Raw genomic sequence first — 10032 nt, 5'->3', positions numbered from 1 at the left:
AGTAGAGGGATGCGCCAGGGCTGTGTGATGGCACCGACCCTGTTCTCCCTCTTTGTGAATGGGGTGGTGGACCATCTGAGGGAGGACCCGGCTGACGCCCCAGTCCTGGCGGGGGAGAAAACACCTACCCTCCTGATGTCTAGGACCCCAATGGGCCTACAGAAACTTCTGGACAGGTTCAGCTTGTTTTGTGATGAGCGTGGTTTAACCATCAACACCGCCAAAACAAAGCTGATGTCATTGTCCTCATCCAAAAAAGTAAAAAGGCTAAACATCTCACTCAATGGGGCGCCCTTGGAGGTAGTCGAGGCATTTGATTACTTGGGAATAAGAGTTAACAACAAAATGACCTGGAATTCCCATGTCTCGAAAATGCTTCTGAACCTTAAGAGAGTCTCAGGTGCTATCGCAATAGACCAGCGAGGCTCGATAAGTAGACCAATAGCCCCGGCCCTGGCAGTTTATGAAGGAAAGGCATTAGCCTCTGCAGTTTATGGCACCGAACTTTGGGGGTTCGAGAACATCCTGGAACTGGTTAGGGCAGAGAATAAGTTTATCGAGACCTAGTCTCCCTCCCAGTCTCAACCCCTCTAAAGCCTCTTTTTCTTGATTTGGGCAGACGCTCAATCAAGGATATAGTCCGCCTGCGCCCATTATTGTTCTGGGTGTGCTTGAGAAGATCACCAGATCTGGCCAACTATGCTGCAGTGCTTGACGAACTCATCAGCTTGGGCGGCTGTGCTAAGATCCGATGGCTGACCAAGTTGAAGGAGTTGGTCACACAGTTAGGATTAGGTGAGTTCTGGCGGATGCAATCCCCCCCACCAAAATATGTTGTTAAGAAAATGTACTGGGACTGGGTACAGAAGGAGGAATTAGAGGGGCAAAGGTGGGGACCTCTGACCGACCAATTTTTGAACATTAAGCCTGCCAGGAAGTTCAAACCATTATTGGATTTTATCCAATCACCTAGTGACAGATCTCTCTTCCTAAAATTTAGGTATGGAGCCTTACCATTAAACTCATTCACTGAGAAGTGGAGATCTTCCCCGTCTGACCGTACTTCATGTCCATGTTGCCCATGCCCCAAAGAGTCCTTAGCCCATTTCTTATTCGCTTGTAGAGCCTATAGGGGGGCAAGAAGACGGTGGCTTAGGCCGATTTGTAGGGAATTGGGCTTCAGACAGCATCTTAAAGCCCTACGCATTCTCACATCAGATGTAACATCACTGGCTCTTGTGTGTGGGGTTGCAAAATTCTTGGGAAGAGCCTGGCAGATACGATCCAACCAGATAAAGATGATTTTGGACAAGGGTATCAAAAGATAATTTAGGTTAACTGTGTCCGACCCTGCTGCTGCCATTCTCAATGGCTCTTCTGGTTTGTTCAATTTTAAATGTATATATGTCCTTTTATTGTATTTATGATCTATATACCGCTTTGTATGAATTTTTAAGGGTTGTTTGTACTTGAAATTGGTTTTACTTTTATGATAAATGTTTTTATCGAATAAAGTACTACAACAACAACAACCCTGAGTTACCGCCAACACTCTATGCAGACATTTATTCTCTACCTTCTGTAATGGATCTACCCCTTCAAACACCTAAACCTTGCTCCAAAGGTGTCTAAAGACAGACACTTACTCTTATATAGTGTCAACATTTCCTTAATAGGCTTACAATCCAACGGTGCAAATCTAAAAATATCTTCTGAGGATCTATCAAATTGCTGTAGCCTGATGTTTACCAAGTGCCCCAATTAAGTGAAGACTGAAAGGTTATACATAAATAAGTGCAGGTCATGACACATCCCACAACAGAATGTCTATAAACAGCAATAGTGTGTTGGTACTTTTTGGGCCAGAGGTCACAGTGAGATTTTTTTTAATCATGTTATCAAGAGGACATCCGGGATATTAGTTATCTATAAGCTTCTGTGAGGCACCCAGAAGAGAGGGGTGGTTGATTGATTGGCTCTGAATTCCTGTGCAAGGGTCCCTTATTTTAAAAGTGACCAATGGACAATTCCTCCAGGCAGGAAGTGATATTTAAAGCCATCAGTTGCCAACAAAGATCCCCCAATATGAGGAATGACTATTTCCCCAAAAATATTGTGCCTTCCACTGATTCGATGCTAGTTCCAAGCACCAAGAGTGGACATTTTACTATTCTCTTCTTCATGAGAGGTATTTCAAAGACAAGAGTCATGGGGATCAATTGCATTCTCATTCCAAAACACTAAATTTGGTCCTAATCAATTTTGAGAGTAAGGGGCATTAAAATAAAAAGCAGCTGGTTTTCTTTGACACTTCTCATCTCAAAGAATAGTGGCACATTCACTAATTGATCGTAGGAAAGCTGCTTGGACTATAATATTCATGTAAGACCCTTTTGTGATCACTCTGTTAGACATCAGGGCGCACATTGCTATGACAACAGCATTGCTGAGGTGATGAACGATGCAAGCAATCATTGGAAGAATGCTGATTAGCTTATAATATCTATGCAAGACACTTGACTGTTCGCTCTGTTAGGCATCAAGACGAACATTGCTATGACAACAGTTTCAGTAAATTCTTATGCGATAAAATAAAGACTTTTCGAGAATAATCCGCGCATCTTTTCTAAACAGAACTATTCTGGTAACTTACTTTTTCAGGCAAAAACTATTGAAAACTTCACTCTTTGGGTTGCATTACATCCCACGACAATTCGCATATTTTTCAGTAATTATGGGCTAACGGTGGGAAATAAGTGACAATACAGAAACCTGTTAGTCATTAAGTCAATCATTTGAAGATTCAGTGAATGAAAAGCAGAGATGTGTTTTGAGGAAAAGAAAAGCGAAAACAACAAGACGTAAGGGAGCCGTTTTGTGCTATAAAAATGTGCGAGAACGGTCAATTGCTTAGCAAACATAGCAAAAACGTGATATTAGTGTGCCATTGTCGTGTAAAAATAGCGGCACTTTTCAAGCCAGCCACATAGATGCAATTGAACACACAGCTGCTGAAATGGATGAAATAAACAACGATTTCTTTCAGCTTTCAGAATTGTATACAGGGGAAAATGGAAGGGAAATCTGAGTAAACTGAAGGGAGCCAGAAGCAGAACATTGAGCCTGGGATAATATTAAAGAAATACATAATGGCCGGGTAGCAGGCCCAGAAAAGGGTCATCATTAAATTTCAAATCAGAAGTTAAGGGTCTAGATGTTAGTCCTTTCCGTGCTTATGACGGAACCACGCCGTCATGAGCCACGTGCGGCATGTTCTCATGAAGGCGTGATTCCGTCATGCGGCTGCCGCTCCGCCCACGCTGCATTAATGAGCGGGCAGGGTCATGAAGGAACCACGACGTCATGAGCACACGCCGCCCGTGACTCATGACGGCGTGGTTCCATCACGAGCACGGAAGCGCTGCGCTCACCCCCGAGCCCCCCCCCCCGCGGCGAAATTCGCGCACTCATAAGTTTATCATAGTGCACAAATGACAATGGGCCAGGCTTTTTCCACTGGCAAAGAATACCAAGGAACTGGAGAACACTCAGGTCTGAAGAATAAATCCAATTTCATACCACCCTCATACAGCATTCCTAAACAGATTGGAGCATTCGAGCAAGTAGTGCTATCATCTATTAGTCAACTGGAGAAACAGAAAATGTTCTTAAAAAAGAATATAACAGTTCAACAACCACAAGCAATTCGTAACCTGAAGGAGGATGACACAATAGTCATAAAGCAAGCGAATAAAAGCGGTGCTTTGGTGATATGGCCCAAAGACATGTATCTTGCGGAAGGAAGGAGCCAAGTTAACAATCTGGAATGGTACCATCCCATCCGAAGAGATCCGACAAGGCAAATTCAGGAATTAATTGGAGGCATTCTTAAGGAAGGATTAGAATACGGCTATCTTGGACCAAAAGAATTTGATTACCTATCTAAGAAACATCCACGTGTCCCCGTAATCTATTTTTTGCCAAAAATTCAAAAGAGACTCAACAACCCACCGGGCAGATCGATTGTCTCCGGCAGCGACTCCATCATAGAGCCAATTGCCAAATATGTTGCATCTTCATGAAAACTTTCATAAAAGACGTTCCATCGTATATGAGAGATACCACTGACTTTATTGTAAAAGTTGAAGGCCACCAGTTTTATAGTGAAATCAATTGGATGGTTTCATTTGACGTTACCAGCTTGTATTCACAGATTCCCCAAGAGGAAGCACTGGAAGCAATGGAGATATATCTGGAAAAAAGAGCGAGACCATAATCCTTTTCTCAAAAACATTGCACAATGGCATCGATACTTCTATGACATTTGGTGCTTATGGGAAGGCACTGAGGAGGATCTAGACACATTCCATGCGTGGCTTAACAACAGACATCAAGATATCAAATTCAGTATAACTAAAAGTACAACCAATATGACCTTCTTGGATGTCTAAGTTGTGCCACGAGATGGAGTATTAACTACTACATTACATCGGAAGGAAACAGATCGCAACACAATTTTACACCATAGCAGTTCGCATCCTCGTACTCTGAAAGACAATTTGCAGTACGGCCAGCTACTGAGAATACGCAGGAATTATTCCCGGAAGAAAGATTTTGAAACTCATGCAGAAATGTTTTGCCGCCAAATGAGAGAAAGAGGATATCCGAAAAAATCTCTGAGGCATGCCACCAAAAGGGCATGGTTCACTCCCCGTGAGACACTGTTACAAAAGAAAACAAAAAAAAAACATTTGAAAAATTTGTGTGTGTATCTACCTTTGGTCCTGCCACAAACAAATTCAGTCAGATAATTGTAAAGCACTGGCATCTGCTACAAAACCTGGACTGCCCTTTTGCCAAGCCGCTGTTTGCAATGAAAAAAAACACTTCAATTGGCCAACAGATAATCTGGGCAGATCCTTCGACTCGTCCAAAAAGTGATCTAAGAACACAACTAAAATTGAAGCCCGTTCAGGGTCACCATGGATGTGGCAACTGTTCAGTGTGCAATTTGACGATGGAAGGGACAACATTTTGCCATAACAACATCAAATGGAAACATCTTGAGTTTACAAATTGTAAAACAAAGAACGTGGTGTATGCAGCGATGTGTCCATGCTCTAAGGTTTATATTGGCAAGACAAGCCAACAAGTCAATCAACGAATTGTACAAAACCACTCGAGAATTAAAAAGTCCCTAAAGCTCCTATGGTTGCCCACTTTTTGGAAAAAATCATGGTGAAAATGACTTAAAATGGACAATCTTAAGAGCTATTACAGCAAGTTCAAGAGGAGGAGATGTGGAAGAGTTGCTTCTACGCTAAGAAGCATACTTGATTTTGAAATTCAACTGTACAATTTCGGGTCTTAATGAGATATCCGCGCTATCAAACACATAAAGAATACAGAAATGCCTTAGGATTGTTTAAAACAAAACAGAGATCAAGAGTGATAAACATCCAGAATGCAGCTAGACTGTACAAAATGAAACTGATCGGCTTGACCAGTCACCGGAATAGGGAGAGCAACTACATAACCCACAATGCACCAGGGCTGCCATAAAAACTAAACGCGACCGCACAGGAAGTTTGTTTCGCGAAGACTTCTCGAAGAGCAGCTTGTATTCACAACAGGCAGCTGGGACCAGTATGCGCGAGCCACGCCGATCGGCAAGAGAATAGGTAAATGCTTGCGTCTGTTTGAAACACAGCGTAATTATGAACTCTAAGTAAGGAAACTCTGAGTGAAATGAATGAACCACGTGTTATTTACAGACAAAAGGCACTGAATCACGTCTGCTGCGTGAAAGAGAAGAAGCCAAGGGGCAGATTTATGATAACTGGCGCATCCCCAGGGATGCGCCAGTTATCTTGCGCCGCTGCTCCGCCACCCATGGTGCGCCGCATTTACAATGCGGCGCACCATGGGGCAAAAACGGCACAGATGCGTGACGCATCTGTGCCGTTAAGGTGGCGCATTGCTGGAGTTGCGTCACAAGCGCGACGCAGCTCCAGCAAGGCTCGGGGGTGCCCCATCTTTGCAATGCTGCGTCAAGACCTACGCCTGCTTCAACCAGGCGCAGGGTTTTGACGCAGCATTGGCCTGAAAGTGACTAGGTGAAATCTTATAGATTTCACTCAGCCACTTTTGCGAGCCGCACCTGCCCCGGACCGCCCACCCTGCGCCGGAACGCCCACAAGCGGCGCAGGGCTTTACAACGTGACGCATCTGCCTAGATGCGTCACGTTGTAAATCGGTCGTAGGGATGCGCCACGTTTACGCCGCCTTGCGTGACGCAACAGCGGCGTAAACGTGGCGCAAGGGCCTCATAAATCTGCCCCCCAAAAGTTTTGGACAGGAGCTGGGTCGCTAATGAAGCGTGCACAACACTTAAATGCTTAGAAGGTATGCATGACAGTTAAGTGAACTGAAAATATGGTAAAATGTATCATCAAGGGTACTGCTGCTAAATAAATGATTTCATACATTGTTCACAGGAAGAACAACCCAGAAGCAGGCGGTTTTACTTCCCAAAATTGAAAAATTAAGTAGCACAGCAAACAGGTATGCGGCAGCTCACACTCTGTCCCTTTTAAATTGTTGCAACTTTGGGTAACGCAGTAACAACCGGTTCTGACGTACTATAATGCTTGTTCGTAGGATTGATCTGCTAACCCCACGGAGTCCCCGCTCGAGTTGATGAGAATTGTAACTTCATGTAGATTAATGCAGCGAGTTTAACACAGAATGCTACAGGTAATTTTTTCATCATGGTACTGGTGGCACATAGAGTAAAAGAGGAGTTTTTAAACACACTGACACGTTGTTCTTTTTTTTTTTATTAGAAACTCCACACACAAAGCCACTATTGAAATAGAAGAAGCCCTGATGAGAGTTCCCCAAGTGTTACTGGAATTTGAACAGCGTCAGCATTACCAAAAGTGTTTCTTATAAAGAATAGATAATAATCCATTGGTAGACTTTCAAAGAAATGAAAAAGTTTACAGTTTTTTGTAAATGCAGTGTGAAAAGAAATTGGTGCAAGATTGCATTATTGTATATGTAAAGATGTGCATGTTTGAGTTTATAGTCGTTTGTCGATTTGTTTGTTAAATGTTTTTTGAATGTATTAAGGAAAAATGTTATCCTTGTCTTGAGACTTTCTACGGATCAAAATAACTCTAAAATGAAAAAGTTAAATAAATAACTTGATCTGAGCATAATGCAGTGCTGGATTGTTTGCTGAACCTGTTAAATTAAAGATCAGGTTCACAAACCAGTAGCCAGGTAACTCCCCATATGTTTATTCACCAATTCTAGGCTGATATTTCTGCCTAGGAGTTAGACATAGGAGTCTCCGCCTCCTTCCACGTGGGTTTACCGAAATTTTTACCATAAAGTTACTGGTAGTGACTTTATGACCGAATTTCTAATCTCTGTCTACAGGCAGACGGTCGATGTAGGGATCTGGACCACCGCTATGGAAAACTCTGAATGGAAAGTTTACCCAATTAGCATTCTCCTGAACAAAATCACACACAACGGACTCTCCTTAACACAGCAAACATATACATTCAATCCACTCCCTGGGATCAGGCCTCTCCTCCTTGGTCTAAGTGACTCTGCCTAAATCAGCGACCACATCCAGCTTCCAGGATGCATACAATCCCACCCAAAAGGAAGAGGAACTTTACTGAGGAGGCAGACGGTTTAGTTACTTTTGTCATTGATCATTACAGGGTACTATATGGTCTGCATCCATACATCCTCAGAAAAACAGAAACATCTTCAAAAAGTAGCAGGACAAGAGGAGGCAGGGAAAGATGTTCTATAGGATACGTGTGGCAAAGATTGTACCTGCAGGCAAACCTGGATCCTTTTACCATCCTAAAACCCTCAAATTGTGTTCCCTTTACACATTGCTCCCTGACCTACACCTGGTTCCGCATGTGCCAGAAATTTCCTACTTAAGGCCATGTAAGAACCCACACATCTATATTTTATTTCCTAATCCACTAACCCATACGACCAAGGTGGTAGACTGTTGCAGCCAGTATTTACCTCTTCGTTGATGCAGGGTTTATTAGAATAACTCCATTGTTCTCCATCTTGTAGGACAAATTGTGTTCGGCAAGCAGTAAACATGCACTGCCGAGAAGTCTTTAAAGCCTCTTGAATTGTAAATATGTCACATTAATCCTTCTAATAATTGACATGTTGAGCTAGGAATATATGGTTGCTGCACTCTGTCGAATGGGCATTGGTAACAAGATAATTGGTTTGATTAAGATGCTATAGAAAGAGCCACTGGGGCAGGGGAACAAACCAGCACTGCCCGCTGTCACAACTCATTTAAACCCTACCCAAGGGACCTCTGGTGCAACACGTGCACCACTCCAGCAGGGCTTGGGGCATCCCCATGTGGGACGAAACTCACGTGGTGTCATCCTACGCTGATGATGTGCCTTTATGTATCCAGGATGACCTCAATGGCATGGGAGATATCACACGCAAACTGGGAGCTTTCAAGACTGCATCAGGTCCAGGGGCCAACTTGTCTGAAAACAAGACTGTTCCCACTGCACCTGAGTGCCCCGCCTGGGCGGAGACTCATATCCTGGATAGTGAAAGCTATTTCCTGACAAGACCACTGACTCCCTCGCTGGCTTACGTCGGCAATGGCAGCAAGACCTAGGACATCCTCTGATCAATAAAGACTTGTCAAATAACACTAATATACCCATGTAAATCCTCTCGCAATGACCAGTTCCAATAAATATAGCATAACATCGTTCATAGGGCCCATCAGACCAGACTCAACAGAATATACCCCACAGTGACACCTGCGTGCTCTTGCTGCAAGGCTCCACAAGCTGATCTCTTACACATGTTGGGTGAGCAGTCGAGCTGTTGACCTGCTTCCAGGCAATGCAAGTCAAAACGCGGACGAGCAGTGGACTTTAGTGTTTGCATAATTGTTTGGGCATTATTGTTGGAGTGCACCTCTGCGTGTTGCAGGGTGCGATGTAAGGGGCATCTGGGTTACTGCTATCTGTTTTAAACTGTAGCCACGGCTCGTTATTATTCCGATGTTAACTTTTAACACTTGACTTTTAAACTCTGAATTTTCATACGTACCTCAGTCGAGAGGGCTTGAGCTCTGTGCAATTCTCGCTTTCTGGTCATGAGTGGACCGCCGTCGTTCCTCCGCTTGGTGGGGCCATTATTAGAAGCCATTTTGTTGGGTGAGCAGTCTAGTTATTGACCTGCTTCCCGGTGTCTACTTAATGCAAGCCACTATGGGGACACGTGCAGCTGCAGCGGGCGCACCATTGGCGCGCCAAAAGGCAAGCCCGTCTGTGCCTGTCTGCATCCAGATCGAGACCAGCTCCAGCCATGCTGCTCAAAATGCAAGTGGTAGGGCTGTTAAATGGTTCAGAGATTCTAACCATTGCAAGAACTGAAATTTCAAATTCACTTCACTTTTAGAATCGGAGGAGGAAATGCAGTGACCACTGTTTCCCCTAGCACAAAATCTAATAATGTTAGAGCCTGCCTTATCAATTGCAGATCTGTGTCTAAACATGTAGATTACATCTGGCTATCTCTAATGGACAATGCTTGGGATCTGATGTTCCTAACAGAAACTTGGCTGAGGGAGGGATCTAACCTTGATCTGTCCCTCGCTATCCCCCCCAGATTCTGAATTGTGTATACCAACCGGGGTGGAGATAAGATTCTGGCCATTTGGAAACAGGCGTTTTTATTACCATTGCTGAAGAAACCTAATGCTGACTCTGAAGTGCTCAGCAATTTACGACATATTTCCCTGCTGTCTGCACCCACAAACATTTTAGAGAAACTGGCTCAGCGACAGCTACCCGATTTTGTCAAAGCTAATGGCCTCCTACACAACTCTTAATCAGGCTTTCGGTCTGGTTACAGCACGGAGACAGCTTTACTAGAAGTGGCTGAATCAGTAAGAGTGGCTGTTGGCGGCGGCGCTTCTGCCATGATTGTTCTGTTAGACCT

The 10032-nt window shown here is 43.8% G+C and overlaps 1 long non-coding RNA gene across 1 annotated transcript; it reads left to right on the top strand.

Moving 5' to 3' along the window:
- Positions 1-6341: 6341 nt before the first annotated feature.
- On the top strand, positions 6342-7164 carry LOC144783361 (uncharacterized). The gene is made up of 4 exons (XR_013601429.1): positions 6342-6405; positions 6498-6564; positions 6661-6756; positions 6846-7164. It is a non-coding gene; the product is annotated as an uncharacterized LOC144783361 (long non-coding RNA).
- The last annotated feature ends 2868 nt before the right edge of the window (positions 7165-10032 follow it).

The sequence above is a fragment of the Lissotriton helveticus genome, chromosome 9 (assembly GCF_964261635.1).
Source record: "Lissotriton helveticus chromosome 9, aLisHel1.1, whole genome shotgun sequence".
NCBI lineage: Eukaryota > Metazoa > Chordata > Amphibia > Caudata > Salamandridae > Lissotriton > Lissotriton helveticus.
Note: the sequence above shows the minus strand (reverse complement) of the source record. Positions and strands in the feature narration are given on the sequence as shown.